At 40.1% G+C, this 15,958-nt stretch overlaps 1 pseudogene; it reads right to left on the reverse strand.

The window, feature by feature from the left end:
* Positions 1-290: 290 nt before the first annotated feature.
* LOC116133946 lies at positions 291-5,392 on the reverse strand (annotated as a pseudogene).
* Positions 5,393-15,958: the final 10,566 nt, after the last annotated feature.

The raw sequence follows: 15,958 nt of genomic DNA on the forward strand, positions 1-15,958 counted from the left end.
GCAGGCTGCAATAGAATTCAAAACCAAGAGTTGCTTACTGCTTTTGCTCCAGTTGAATTTGCTAAAACATCTGCTCTGATTGCTGCCATTCAAAATCATAGTCTTCTTGCTGAGATCACATTATCGGGCAGCAAGGCTGTAAATTATGAAGGTTGTAGTGATGGAGACGAATCAAACAAGAGCTCCTGATTCTTGAAATAGGTTTCCGATTGTAGAATAGTTCTCCAGCAGCAATATGAGGTCTTGCAGATATCCCTGTGGAAGACAAAACCCTCCCATGAGATAGAACTTCAATCCATCAAAAAGCTTTGGTAGCTGCATGCAAGAATTACTGATAAGGAATGCCATTTCACATGCGTGGACATAAGCAGGCATAAAAAATTTGGGACAACAGGAAAACACAAACACTCAATCTTAAAACGTGACACTATACCATCTTCATATCTATCAAGAAATTAGAATAATTGAAGTAACTAAATACAGCCATTGATAGAAAATGTACAGTAAAAGAAACAACACCCCCGAAGATTTGCCAGACAGAAAAATAAAAAATATAAATAAGTATTCATGGGATGACTTTAAATGGTAAATGTTAATGGAGTGTCAAGAAGATACTTGAGAACAAACCAACCTTATTCTTGACTCTCTGTCTTCTGATCGAGGACCACCCTGATTCCATGCGTGTCAATAGCAATTTCATATTGCCCCTCATCAACAGGTTCATGGCTTTCATGCAGGCCTTCACCCCTGAAAACAGACACAAATACATGTAAGAACAGTTGACAAAATGAGACCTTCAGCATAATTATATAAATATAATAACAGAAAATACAAAAAATGCACAGCATAGAAGTCTCAGTGCTAGTACTCCAAAAAATTGTAAATAAATCTTAAGCAAAGATTGACACTAACACCAATATTCAGTATCATTTCCCCTCCAAGATACCATTAAAAGTTTTAGGTTTTCTGCCTGCTCCATTTTCATCAGTTGATGCAATGACATGGGTGACACTTGAATCCATGACTTCAACACTGTTACTTTAGATAATCTCTCAAACTCAGAAACAATTTCCGCAATTCAAGTTATCAGGAAAGTATTAAAATTGCTTTTACAATCCTACTTAAAAAATTGATACAGATATTTTCTTACCTCTCTCCTACTGTAAGGGCTGAACAACAAAGGACCAGCTTGTTTTGGAAGACTTCCAGTTGCAAACTTGTATTAGTATCATTTTTAATAGCAAGTTGATGCATTGTGAGTGCAGTTGTCTGAAAAAAAAGGGGTGATACCGAATATTATTAGAATTTCAAGTAGCAAAATGATTCAAAGCACATCATGAAGAACACTAAGACAGATGTGATAAAATAGTCAGCATACTTTTTGAAATGCACTTCTTCCTGCTTCCTGAGGTCCAGAATTCTCATTAGGCAGCTTAGAGAGGCATGAAGAGGGCAAACATGACAAAGTTGTCCTGTTGCAAAAATATATCCAAACATGAAAGTACAAACAATAAATAAGACACATGCCACGCAAGAATTTTTATACGTATTAAAGAAGCTCTGGGTATGATTTGCTTACAGTATCCCATCGACATTGGTGATATAAGTTTGCACAAGGAACATGAAAACTCTTGGAACAACTCTTTCATAACACCCAAGCGCTGCACCTTTGAGTCCACAGCAGCAAACATTATTTCTACGGCTTCTAGCTAATTCAGCTTCAAGATTAATAGCAGTGTCACCTTCGAAGTAAACATTAGGGGCCCTGTATGTAGTTTCTTGAATTATTATACCCATCAACACTATCAAAAAGCATTGGAAGTTAAAACAAGAAACTATTTTTTTTAAAAGACTCAAGCCTGTCAGATTATTGACATAATAACTTTAAAACACTTACAGTGATTGCTCATCAAGAACAGAGATTAAAATCTATGAACGGGAAAACTAAACAAGTTAAAGTCCTAGCTTTATTCAGTGATTTAGAAATAGCTCCAGAGGAAAATTCTTACCCTTGTGCAGTTTCTCTGGGAATGTATGACTCGGATCCACCATTGTAGTCGGCAGCAACAGGCCTGCATCATAGTAGTGGCCCATCTTCCTGTAGCTGTAACATGGTTTGCAGATTAAAACTATTGGAATATGGATCAGATGTTAGGTCATCAGATGTGAGATTGACAGTGGATTGATATTAGCATGAAAGCAAGGGAATAGAAATACCTCTGGTCTTGCATGAATGACAGAAACAACATTGAGTTTGCTAGTAAGGGTTTCACATTTACGTAAGCCATTCCATTTTATCAAGAACCTTTTTCATTCTTGATGATTCATCTAAAACTCTAAATCAGATTCGCCTTTAACATTTCCGTTGATGGAACTCCCTTTGCAGAATCATTGCTGTGGCCTTTGATTGCTGTCAACCAACCCATCTTTCAAGATAGCAGTAAAAGAAACTTTCATCCTTTTTACACTTTGTTCTGTAATGCATTTTGAATCAAAGCAGAATTTAGTTTTCTAGCTTTTTCGCTAGCTTTTTTCCTTGGGATCGAGGCTTCTTTACTATCTACCAGAAAGAAAGATTTAATGTGATTTAAGAACTGTGTTCTTCATGTGTGTTTTGAACTGCAGAAACATTTTTAAGCACGCTGACTTCAGCAGGACCCATACTTGCCGCTTTGACCAAACAGTTTCGGCCATTGATCTTCCGGTGGTTGTTCTAGTCTTCTCCAAGTTAAATTCTTCGTCACTGCCTTGCTCTTATCAAATGAAGCAGGCAAATCAGACACCCTGTTTTCCGACCCTGGTTGGATTTTCAGCCTGACAGGAACAAGTACCTCTGATCTTCGGGCACAGTTGCACAGTTACCCAAGCCAAGCTTCTCTCTCCTTTTCTAGCCTTCAAAACTGAGGAACTGCCAGTGCAGTCATTTATGGTGTGCAACATTTACAGATTCCTCCTTAAATCAGCTGACTTGAATTCGGAACCTTGAACTTTATTCTCTTTGAACGCTTAGCTCTGGCAATATTCTTAGCCTTCATGCCTCTCTACCCAATTTCCATTTCCAATCTGATTGTTGATATCGATGCTTCTAGGAGAGGATTTGGGGAAACCTCATCTATATTCCATCTTCTTTTTCTGAGTTCACTTTAGCATTTTCAATGGATTGTTGTTCATTTGTATTTCCAACATGTGAAGCTGTTTCTATTTCTTCTCTTTAATATGATCGTTTCATCATTATGTACCACCTGCGTTTCACTAGAACTTTGAGAAAATAAAAATAAGCTAAGCAAAACTAAAAATCCTGAAGACAACATAACATATTTGCAACAATACCTGTGTCTTAACAGGACTTGGAAGAAGTTCTGGGGAGAAGGTCTTTGCGTCCATTCAAACATCTCACTATCAAAGTAATCCAAATCACCAGTTCTATGATGCGTTTCTGCCTGCACGAATTTGCAAGATGTAGAAAAAATATCTGCGGCATAAACAATTATGACTACTCTAGTGTCAAGTAGCATATACATCCCCTCAATATGATATAAATCAAGTTTGTCACCAATGCATTCAGGAAAAAATGTGATATCACTTGGCATAACAAATTCTGAAATACCAAATTTGAGGAACTTTGGCAAGTTGGTAGCAACTTGGCGGTTCAGTTTAGTATATATTCATAACCATTTTCAAAACAACAATCAATATATCAAGTTTCGATTTTTGGGCAATATATATATATATAGAGAGAGAGAGAGAGACTATTATAGCAAATACCGAATCAATTAGAAATCAAAACTTACTGTGGGGACAATTGAGAACTTTGATCATATGAATCCATTATATCACTAAAAGAAGGAATCTCTGGTGGTGTTAAATATGCATCCGTCCGTGTTCTGAGTTGACTTTTCCTGTCCTTTCCTCTCTCAACCAAAAGAAAGGTTGAAGCACTGGTCCTTTTTCATTTTAAAAAGATTTTTCCTTTAAATCAACAGAGCTGTCCTTCAACTGAATGCTGCTGTTATTAACCAGTTCATTTTCGAACTTTGCAGGCGTTTTGGGGTTTCTGGAAGAGGATACTTGGCGACCTGAAACCTTTTCTTGGTTGGGAAGGATGGTTTCACAGTACCAAGGCCAGAATGATCCAAATTCGTTTTAGTTTTTCTCCTAACCCTTTTCTTTTGGATGTTTCTTGATTATTGCTCTGTCCTGACAAATCATACTTGCAGCTAGTTCACTGCATATGCGATACCTTCAATCCTTTTTTATCTGTAACCAGGAAACAAGGAACATTAGAACATGTTTTATTAAGGGACAATATCAAAATTCAGTATTATATCCCTTGAACAAACCCGATGTACTTATTGCACATAGATGCATATGATAGTGCAAATGTAACAAATGAGTGTTCAAAGACATTTCAGCCAAGATGAAAAGGAAACATTAAACTGATCTTTGTCAAGCATATGTTGAAACTATTGTCTTTCCCCTGATGGATTATAATTCTTATTCAGATTATGCATATTCTTCTTATATTGAGGCTTTTGCTTCTGATAATAAGAGACACCATGAAATTTATATTTGAAATTAGTGTGTTACTATATACCTGATGACTTAATTGATAGTTCTTCGTGTGACAAATATACTGACCCCGAAGCAATTTCCATGCTTTATAGATGCCCACCAAGTTATCCATGTGAGGAGCAGCACGAACCTCTGGCAAAATTAAAAAAGTTTTATATATAGAAACAAACACAAGATTTAGAAGAGCTAAAAAAAAATGAAAAACCATGACATAAGCACTTAATTCACTCATTCACGTTACCTGTACAAAGCAAACTATCTTTATCAAAACAAGTTTAGACAAATCACACATGAAAGAAAAGCTTTCACAAATTCAGTTTCTGACCATACAAGTTTTCCACAACAAATCTGACATCATGAGGGCGACCCTAATCAAATTCCACACTAAAATAAGAACAATACACACTCTCAGTTAGGTTATGTTTTGAAATTAATGTTAAATCCCAAAAAAAATTGACCTAAGTTTGTGAAAAAGCTGCATAAAAACAGTGATTAACTAAAAGAAATCGAAAATTTATTTACCTAATCACAACTTTCAATTTGTGCCTATAATTTGACAACCCTTACAAGTTGAATGAAATTTTCGAAAATGGGTAATTAGCATATTATAGACATAGAACTAGTTTAACAATAAAAGCATGAATTGAAACATTAAAAATCATACCTCTACGGCTATAGGGCACTTTACAAACCGGACAATTGGAATCGGACTTCATTGATTCTATAATGCACGAAATGAAAACAAACACAATTATCCGCATTTCTTTTGAAATTAAAGAGCGAAAAAACAAGCCAAACGGAACTTACTTGCAGAATACATGATTGCAGTAAGTGACACCGAAGAATTCAGCACAACTCAAGCTGCCAAAAAAAAAAAAAAAAAGAGAAATGATTGATTGATTAATATTTATAAAGTATGAATAGACTTCTTGAAACGAGATGGTACCAAATAGGACACTTAAGTTCTCTGCCCATTTCTTAGCTGAGTTCTGGATCCTCCATATTCGGAGAAAAGTTTTTTCTTTTGTTTGTTGTTGTTTGAGAGAGAGGGGTGAAAAGGAAGAGACGGGAGAGACCGAGGGGGCGGCATGTTTGTTTTTGAAATTTGGGAATGATTAATTTATTTATAATTTTAACCCGCCCAAATTTTGTCACCGTTTCGCGGCTAAAAATTGCTTTACGTGACATGAAAGAGAACCTCGTCTCGCCCGTCACACGGTAGCGCTTTTACTCTACAACTGCCACAGGGCCCGGGTCTGGACTATGGTCTTGATGGGTCAAATAAGTAGACCACCGATTGGGATTATGGGGGGCGAAAGTAATTATGGGTGCGAAAGTAAGCTTGGGCCAAGTATAATATACAAAAACGGATCGATTGACACTGGGGGTGTCAGCCGAGCTTAGTCAAACCGCTCGCAAGCAGTTCTAGCTCAGTTTGGCTCGGCTACACTATCGAGCTGAGTTCGAACTCATCAGATTTTAGTTCAACGAGCTCGAAAAGTTCAAGTGAAAAGCCGGAGAATTGTAAAGTTTTTTTGGTGAGCTCAAGCTTGAAATTAAATTTTCAGCTTCAAGTTCAACATTGTAACAATCAAGTCGAGCTCGATTAGCCCAAAGCTCGGCTCAACTCAATTCGTTTACATCCTAATTGACACCCAACTAAACGATTAAAAAATTATACTTATTAATAAATTTTATGCTGATAAATTTATCTTTATATTATATCATTAAAGTTAATTTTAATTTCCTAATCTTTACAAATATTTTTTATACCCCACTATTTTCTCATCAACCTAAATTTTTTTTATGTCATTTAAATCATTCTTAAAACAAAAAGATAAGTTAATTGAGGAAGAATATTTGTAATAAGAAGTATCAAGTTACAAGCAATATAAAATTGTAAGTTTTTAGTTCCTTTTTTTTTTATAAATTCTATTGTTATTTTTTTTTTTTAAAGTATTGGTACCTATTTTAACTAATATTTTTTTTATGTTGTTTTACTGTAATATGTTCTAAGGATTATTTGTAAGAATTTGTTTTAGTTTTAATTTTTTCTAAACTTTCAATTTAATCCTTTAAAATTTTATTTTTAGAATAACATTGATAGGGTTATATAGCATGAGTGAACAAAATGAAAGGTTAACTCTTTTAAAATATATATATATATATATATGGAATAAAAGGAGGGAAAGTCGGGGGGTGTCTTAAGAGATAGGGTTTTTTTTAGAGTAATGCTACACTTATACCACTTTTTTACATTATTTTTATTACATCATGATGTGGCATATGTCACAACCATACAAATTCTATTACAATATTAAAAATTCAAAATAATTAAAAATTTGTGTGGTTGTGACATATCCCACATCATGATATAATAAAAATTGTGTAAAAGATTGATATAAGTGTAGCATTACTCTTTTTTTTAATCTAGTAGTGTGATGTCAATAGTTCCACTTAGTATACAATTACAATGGTTTTATTCTAATCAGAGTGAGAAACAAGAAAATAAAAGATGGGATTTCATAAAATAAAGAAATCATCGTTCTATTTTTATTCTTTTTTATTTGATTACTAATGGGGAAGTGAATTAAAATTTTAGTCAAATAGATTGGTACCCATTATAGCAATCAAAACCAGTAATTTGAAAAGATTTGCTTGAGCCAAAAGTTCTAGGAAGAAAAAAACAGAAGGAAATAATATAATTAAATTTAAACAAATAGATTCTAATCATTGCAGGATGTTTGAATGTTTCAAAAACTAAAAGAAATTGTTAAATCGTTTTTTATTGATAGTCTTGTTTAGTAATTGTGTGTACAATATATTTTTGAATTTTGAAAATTAATAATAGTGCTCAATGAAGTTTAAATGGGGCTTAAATAACAACACTCATAGTGTCAAATATTATCATTTAACTAATTTGTTGTGTGCAATTTTTTCATTAACCTCGGAGATGTTAGAAGCTTACGAGAATATAGTTTGACCTAGAATCAGTTCGATCTAACACTTGTCCGACTCAGCATAAGCTCGTTGAGGTATATCTCGACCTAACATAAGCTAGTCACAACCAGCCCTAGCAATTGTTTGACAAATCATAGATAAACTCAGATCCTAAATATCGCGAAATGAATGAGATCAACAACAATAATAGCACGATCTAATCACAAGAATACCAGAGTTGCACTTTGATTTTGATTGTAATCCCAATAATCTCTCTGTTTCTTTTGTCAAATATTTGTATATAAACCCCCTCCAACAATGAGAGAAGAGTTAGCAATTTATGCTAGGCATTTAATATTATTCTTGTAAGCCCTCTAAAGCAATAAGAAAAACAGTGGATGTAGGTTTAAGTTTAAACTTGCCGAACTACTTTAAAAACCATTTGTTGTTCTTTATTTTAACGAATTCATATTCATTACATTGTTGATTTTAAATAATCACGCACACATCGGGTTCGATTCCATCAAGGTTAATCAAATCACTATGGTTAGTGTAAATCTTGCATCAACATAATTTAAATAAAAAAATTAAATATCTAAACTTATTTATTAATTTATTTAAAATATATATAGAATAAATAAATTTAATTAAAACTAATTATATGATTATTTTATAATAGTTATTAAGAAATTAAAATAAATACAATATCAAAGGATTACTTTTAAGTCATATATCGTGGTCAAGTCAAATAGTATTAGAACCTAGTTAAATTAGAGAAGTATGGAAGGAAGAGTGTGATCGATGTGCTAAATGTCGTATCAGTATATAACATTTATTCAACATATGTTTATAAAACAATATAAACTCATCTATAGATCAAATGGTAACTTCACCATAAATAACGTCACATTCATCTTATCATCTGATTATAACATCAAAATCGACCATATAGTTTATTAAAAATAATGGTTATTGTATACAAATAAAAACCACGGGCGTATTCCAAACTATATAGCATCAGCCACATTTAATCCAATTTAATTAAGTGCATTAGAACTTAAATAAATTAGTTTAGAAGTAAAGTAGTATTATAATTTTTGTTCAACATATGTACAACCGATCCATAAGGATTCTCATGTATGTCATGTACTTTGAAGTGACATACTCTTATTGATTGGTTGTATATACAATCGTTGCACAAAAGCTTTCTTAACATACAAAACATAAGATTATAAAGAAAAAAAAAAAACAAAAGTACTGGGGCACTTTAAAAAGAAGTAGCATGGAGGTAAAGTATTTTATTGGGTTATTAAACTAGTTAAAATTTCTTTCTAAATTCTGTAGCATATATAATGGGACCAATTTTCTTATTAAATATTGTTGTTACACAAAGCTAGGGGTGTTCAAAATAACCGGTTTAAATACCCTTTTTTTTTATCCGAACCAGTTCTAGGGGTAATCGATTTTGAACAAAATTGCTTTTCCGGTTAACCAGTTTTCCCCCATAATAGTGTAAAAATATACACCAAAACTTTAAAAAAAAAAAAAAAAAAAAAACCACTAAACTGGTTTTGGGCCTTTTGTCTCTTTTGGGCTTTTTAATTTTTATTGCAAAATCGGTTTTAAAAACCAATTTTTGTTAACTGGTTCTCATAATTCACTAAACCAGTAATCGAACCAGAAAATCGGTTTAGATAAATTCTTTAACTGAAACTGAATCGGTCTAAAAACCCGTTTTTTTGGTCCAATTACTAGTTCGGTTCGGTTTGCAGATTTTTTTGAACAACCCTAACACAAACTAGTCTAAGCTTAAAAATAGTTTCCCAAAGATGATTCAATATTGCATTTGCCAGTCTATTTATATTGTACCAATGTCCCCAAGAAGAATTCATATTTGATTTTATGTAGAGTGGACTTATTAACTTTGTTATGCCTGGGAAATCAAGGGCTGACGTGGAGTCACGTGGCGAAACGTGGCCTGCTCCCGTCAAAACGGTAAGCACACGTCAGACCTGCCAAGCGTCCTGGAGCTCCCACGTGTCCGCTCCCCTGCTCCAAATCGCGTGAAATCAGCTTGGGAAATGGGCAATGGGACGTAAAGTCAGATTATGTCCTGACATTCACACCAACCCAAGGATTTAATGATGATTACACGCATACAACAGGGTATATGAAGAGGAAGACCCCTTCATTAAGGGGATTCGATCATTTTTTTACATCTGAACTCTCTCTCTCTAAAAGCTTTGTATTTACTTTTCAATTATTTGTAAGTCAGTCCGCTTTAGCGACCTGACCCACCATATCAATACAAACCAATGGATGTAGAACTTGCTACCTTAGCATCCGAACCACTTTAAAAGCTCTCATTGCAGTTATTTCATATTCATAATCCATATTCACGTGTGTTCCTTGTCCAATCAACACTGCGCACGTGTCGATTAGTTGGTGCCTAAATCGTGCATCAATAGTTTGTGCTAGAAGGAGGGCTGATTTAGTGTCTACCCTTCATCAGGAGAATCTTTGACCTACTGGTCCTACAGCAGCAAATGGCCCGCCAGTCTGAGCCAGAGCTAGCTAATCAGCGCGCTGAAGAGGTCCCCTCCAGGGTACTTCCAGTTTTGCAAAATGCTGTGAGGGATATCCCGGCAGCTTCACAACTCGACCCCGCCATCAGAGGCTACCTGGAGAGGTTCGACAATACTCTCTAGACGGTCAACCAAAGGTTGGACCGTTTGGACCAAGGCATGTCAGCTACAATAGCTAGGGCGGTGCAACCGTCAAAGACGCCTGCAGGTCGCGTGATAGCGCGGCAAAGGGCAATAGCCCGTGCCGCAAGCACTGCAGCGCATAGACGTAAGGGTAAGCAAGTGGCAAAAGGTCAGCCTACGGGCTCCCAGGGACCAGCAAGCACAAATCGTGCCCCGAGCAGGGTGCCGGCTAAGCTGAGACTCAGAGAAAAAGTGAATCCCGAGCTGTCCTATGCCACGTCGCAGGCGAACCCAAGCAAAAATGCCGCACGCGATGATTCCTACCGCCGCCAGCAGAACAATCCCGATCGTTATCATGCGGGTGGTCCCCACACCTCGCAGGGCGGTTTGTACCATCGCGAGGGTCGTGAAAATGCCCCACGCAATCCATCGCCTTCACACGCCTCTAGCCAGCGTGTGTCGAGTGCAGCTGGAAATGCCGGCCGAGGAGAAGAGGAATCCGACCTTCGAACTCTCCTGAACCGTAATCGCGAAGGTCGGACTCGCATGGGTGAAAGCAACCCCCAACTGGCTCCGTTACCACAAATTGAGGAGCTACATCGAGCTCTGGATAGGTTAAGGGAGCAGCAAAACGAACAGGCATAGGTCACCTCTGCATCCCCTTTCTCTCCCGAAGTGCTGGCTGTTCCACTCCCACCGGGGTTCAGAATGCCCGATATGCGGCCGTTTGATGGGAACCATGATCCGCAGGATCATTTATATGAATTCAACGACCTGATGGAGCTCTACCAGGTTTCGGATCTTGCAAAATGCCGTTGCTTGGCTGTGACGCTTACTTCTCACGCTAAACGGTGGTTGAGGTCGCTCCTAGCGGGATCGATCAGTTCGTGGCCTCAGATGAGCATGACGTTCCTACGGCATTTCCAAGCTAATCGAAAGTTTTCAATGCCTTTAAGCTACCTCAGCAACATAAGGCAAGAAAGAGACGAATCCCTGCAATCTTACATCGACCGTTTCCACAGGGAACTCAATAAGGTGGCTCATGCCCCTGAAGAGTCCATCCGAACACTTATAATAGCTGGAGTTCGCCTTCAAACCGACTTGTGGAAAGAACTGCAGGCTGAGGACGATGTTTCCCTCACCAGATTTTACAACCTTGCAGAAAAGTATCTCCGAATAGAGAATTCATTGGCGGCACTTCGCCGTCGCGATCACGGCACTTCCAGCAGTATGTCTGGTCGGGGAGAAAATAGGAGAGCTGATCGCAAAGGAGACATTGATGATTAGCGAAAGGGGAAGAAACCCCGCCACGAGCACAAAAAGTCCTATGCTCCTGTTCCTCATTGCGACCGCGACAGAGCTCAATACACTCCACTGAACGTGTCCATATCTGCAATCCCTGACAAATCTGAGGAGGCCAACCTGCTCGTGAGCCGGAACCCATGAAAACCCCTGCTACAGCCAGAAACAGCAAAAAATACTGCCGTTACCATCGGGATAATGGGCATCACACTGATGAATGCCAAGCTCTAAAGCAGACTATCGAAGAGCTCATCAAGAAAGGGCACTTCAAGGAGTACATTGATGACTCTCCAAAAGAGAACCAAGGGAAGCAAAAGAAAAAGCGTCATGATCGCAGCAGATATAGCAGTGTTAACATAATCTTCGGAGGTCCGCACCTCGCTGGAAACGCGAGGAGCGCAGGAAAGGTACGCTCGCGAAGCATATCACGACCCGATCAGGGTAATGAGCACTTCGCAGCGACCTCAAAAGGCTAGAAAGGAGGAACCGATCACCTTCTGCGAGAAGGAAGCAGCTCGCTTGCACCATCCTCATGAGGATGCTCTGGTGATCACGCCCCTAATAGGGTGCCATAATGTCTACAGAATGCTCGTAGACAACGGAAGCGCTGTGAACATCCTGTTCAAGACCTCTTTTGATAGAATGAACCTAGACGAGGCCGACCTGAAGCCAGCCTCGATGCCTCTTTACAGTTTTACAAGGGATCACCTGATCCCCAAAGGAACGATCCAGCTACCAGTCACAATCGGCGACTACGACGAGGTGACTAAGGTTACCGAATTTTTGGTCGTGGACTACCCATCGGCCTTTAATGGAATCTTGGGGCGATCTCTGTTGAGAACCTTCAAGGCAGTCACTTCCATTTATCACCTCAAGATGAAGTTCCCCACTCCAACGGGGATAGGGGAAGTAAGCGGATCGCAAAGCGCATCTCGCGAATGCTATGTAAAAGCGGTGTAAATGGCAGACAAGGGCATTTCACGATGTGTGCCCCGTCAGGCTATGGCGATCAGCCGGATCAAGCCACAGCCTGGTCCAGCGGAGGATAGCATAGATCCGCGAATTAAGAAAATCCCCCCCAGCAGCTCGGTTGAGGATCTGTCCGAAATTTTGGTTGATCCAAAAGAGCCGAGCCGAGCCGAGTGCTAAGGATTGGAAGTTGTCTCAACCCTCAGCTCGCCTCCGAACTGATAAGCTTCTTAAAGGAAAACATTGACGTGTTCGCCTGGTCGCATGCAGATATGGTCGGGATCAGCCCGGACATTATTTGCCATGCATTAAACGTCAGCAGTAAAGCCAAACCCGTTTATCAGAAAAGAAGAGCGATGGATCCAGAGCGGTATGCCACACTAAAATCAGAAGTGGAGAACCTTCTCCGAAATGGATCTATTCATGAGGCTCTCTACCCAACCTGGGTTGTCAACCCGGTCCTGGTAAAGAAGCCAAATGGTAAGTGGCGGACCTGCGTTGACTTCAGCGACCTCAACAAGGCTTGCCTGAAAGACAGCTTCCCTCTATCGAGAATCGACCAGCTCGTTGATGCCACCTCAGGGCACGAGCTGCTAAGCTTCATGGATGCGTACTCGGGATACAATCAAATCCCAATGTATAGGTCGGACGAGGAGCATACATCCTTCATTACGGACCGGGGGCTATACTGTTACAAAGTCATGTCTTTCGGCCTCAAGAATGCGGACGCGACCTATCAGAGGTTGGTCAACCGAATGTTCTCCGACCAGATCGGGAGGACAATGGAGGTCTATGTGGACGACATGCTGGTCAAATCCCAGGTCGCCTCAGAACATATTGCGCATCTCGCTGAGATGTTTGACACACTCCCACTCTACAGAATGAAGCTGAACCCTTTCAAGTGTTCGTTCAGGGTATCATCAGGAAAGTTCCTAGGGTATATGGTTAATCAGCGGGGCATAAAAATAAACCCCGAGAAGATTCAAGCTCTGCTCAATATGGAGAGCCTGACCAGCAAAAAGCAGGTCATGAGTCTAAATGGGCGGATAGAGGCACTAGTCGCTTCATATCGAGATTAACAGACCGCTGCTTAGCATTTTTCAATGTTCTGAAGGCCAATAAGAAATTTGAATGGACTCCCGAATGCGAACAGGCATTCCAGAGTATAAAAGAACACCTTGGGAAGCCACCTCTCCTCTCTAAGCCTCTCCCACAAGAAATCCTGCTCATTTACCTGTCTGTCTCCCAGTTCGCGGTCAGTGCAGCTTTAGTATGGGAAGGGGAAAAAGCAAGGTGGCCAGTATATTATGCAAGCAAGCGTCTATCGGATGTCGAGATGCGGTATTCGGAAATGGAGCGACTAGCCTTTGCTCTGCTGATCGCGTCTAGAAAGCTGCGACCTTACTTCCATGCCCATACAATCAACGTAATGACTAATTACCCCCTCAAACAGGTCCTCCAGAAACCAGAAGCCTCGGGCAAACTGCTCAAATGGGCCATGGAATTAAGCCAGTTCGACCTGAAGTACAAGCCCAGGTCGACCATTAAAGGGCAAGCTGTTGCAGACTTCATCTCATAATTTTTCTATCTCCCAAGCGAGCAATAACCTAGCGAAGTCGTGCAAGAAAGTATTCAGAACCTGTCGACCTGGAATCTCTACGTCGATGGGTCATCAAACAGGAAAAGAGCCGGTGCGGGACTTCTCCTTGTAAGCCCCGAGGGAGCTCGAATTCATGGTATTCTCCATTTCAGGTTTAAGGCGACCAACAATGAGGCAGAGTATGAAGCTCTGCTCGCCGGGTTGTGACTCGCCAAAGAAATGGGTGCAACCACGATCAGCATTTACAGCGACTCTATGCTGGTCGTTAACCAAATTCTAGGGGAATACCAAGCCAAGAAGAGAACATGGTCCGCTACTTGAAAGAGGCTAAGACCGCTCTGGGGTCGTTTAAGCACTTTGAAATCACTTAGATCCCCAGAGATAGCAATTCTATAGCAGACGCCTTGGCAAAGATAGCCTCGTCATTGGACTCAGAGGCTCCAGACAACATTCCTGTTCGTTTCGTCGATGCTCCAACTATCAGCTCGACCGAACAGGCCATAAACGTCGCTCAACCGGATTCCTGGATGACTCCCATTGTCCAGTACCTCAAGGATGGGACCTTGCCAAGCGACAAGGTCGAGGCAAGGGTCCTGTAAGTAAGATCTGCTCGTTACACACTCATCGGGGACCAGCTGTACCAGAGAGGATTCAGTGCCCCTCTCCTCCGATGTGTAACCAGTGAAGAAGCAGACTACATCATGAGGGAAATTCATGAAGGGATCTGCGGTAACCATACAGCTGCTCGATCTCTCGCGAACAAGGTTGTTCGTCAGGGATATTATTGGCCCCGGATCCAAGAAGATGCACACGGTTTTGCTAAGAAATGTGATAAGTGCCAGCGGTTCGCGAACATTCCGCGAGCCCCCTCGCACGAGCTGATAACGATGTCTAGCCCCTGGCCATTTTTCATGTGGGGGATCGACCTTATCAGTCCCATGCCAGTTGGAAAGGGAGGGGTCAAGTATACCGTGGTCGCGGTAGATTATTTCACGAAATGGGTGGAAGCTGAACTGCTAGCCGCGATCACGACCAGAAAGCTGAAAGACTTCGTTTTCAAGAACATAGTGTGCCGCTACGGAATTCCTCACACCCTTATCTTGGATAACGGAAAGCAATTCGATAACGAGGAGTTCAAGCAGTTCTGTGACGAGCTGGGCATCCATAAAAAATTCGCCTCAGTCGCCAGGCCACAAGCGAATGGCCAAGTTGAAGCAGTCAACAAGACCATCAAGCATACTCTAAAGTCCAAACTCGGGGCAGCCAAAGGAAACTAGGCTGACAATCTCCCCGAAGTCTTATGGGCATACAGGACAACTCTAAGAACTTCCACCTCGGAAACCCCTTTTTCGCTAGCCTATGGCTGCGAAGCAATGATCCCTGTAGAGGTGGGAACTGGTTCTCTTTGGAGAGACTTGTACAATGAGGTCGAAAACGAAGTACTTATGAGGGCAAGTTTGGATCTCGTTGAGGAACACCGCAACAAGGCTTCGCTAAGAATAGCAGCCTACCAGCAGCGTGCAAAGAGATTTTTCGACTCAAAGGTCAAGCGAAGAGACTTCCAGGTCGGGGACCTTGTGCTAAAGGAAGTTCTCCTTGAAAACAGGGAGCCAAGTGCGGGGGTACTAGGACCTAACTGGGAAGGTCTGTGCCGGGTCGACAAGGTGATCAGACCGAGGACTTACCGTCTCAAAAGATTGAACGGATCCAAAGTACCTCGAGCTTGGAATGCCGAGCATCTTCGGCCATACTATCAGTAATCCCGAACTCAGCTCTCAGTTTTTGTTAGTTTCTTCTTTAATGTAAAAGTATTACTTTGTTCGCGTGAAACAGTTCGCATGTGTTCTGTTCGCATGTAAGAATTTGT

This window comes from Pistacia vera, unplaced genomic scaffold, assembly GCF_008641045.1.
Source record: "Pistacia vera cultivar Batoury unplaced genomic scaffold, PisVer_v2 Contig108, whole genome shotgun sequence".
Classification (NCBI taxonomy): Eukaryota; Viridiplantae; Streptophyta; class Magnoliopsida; order Sapindales; family Anacardiaceae; genus Pistacia; species Pistacia vera.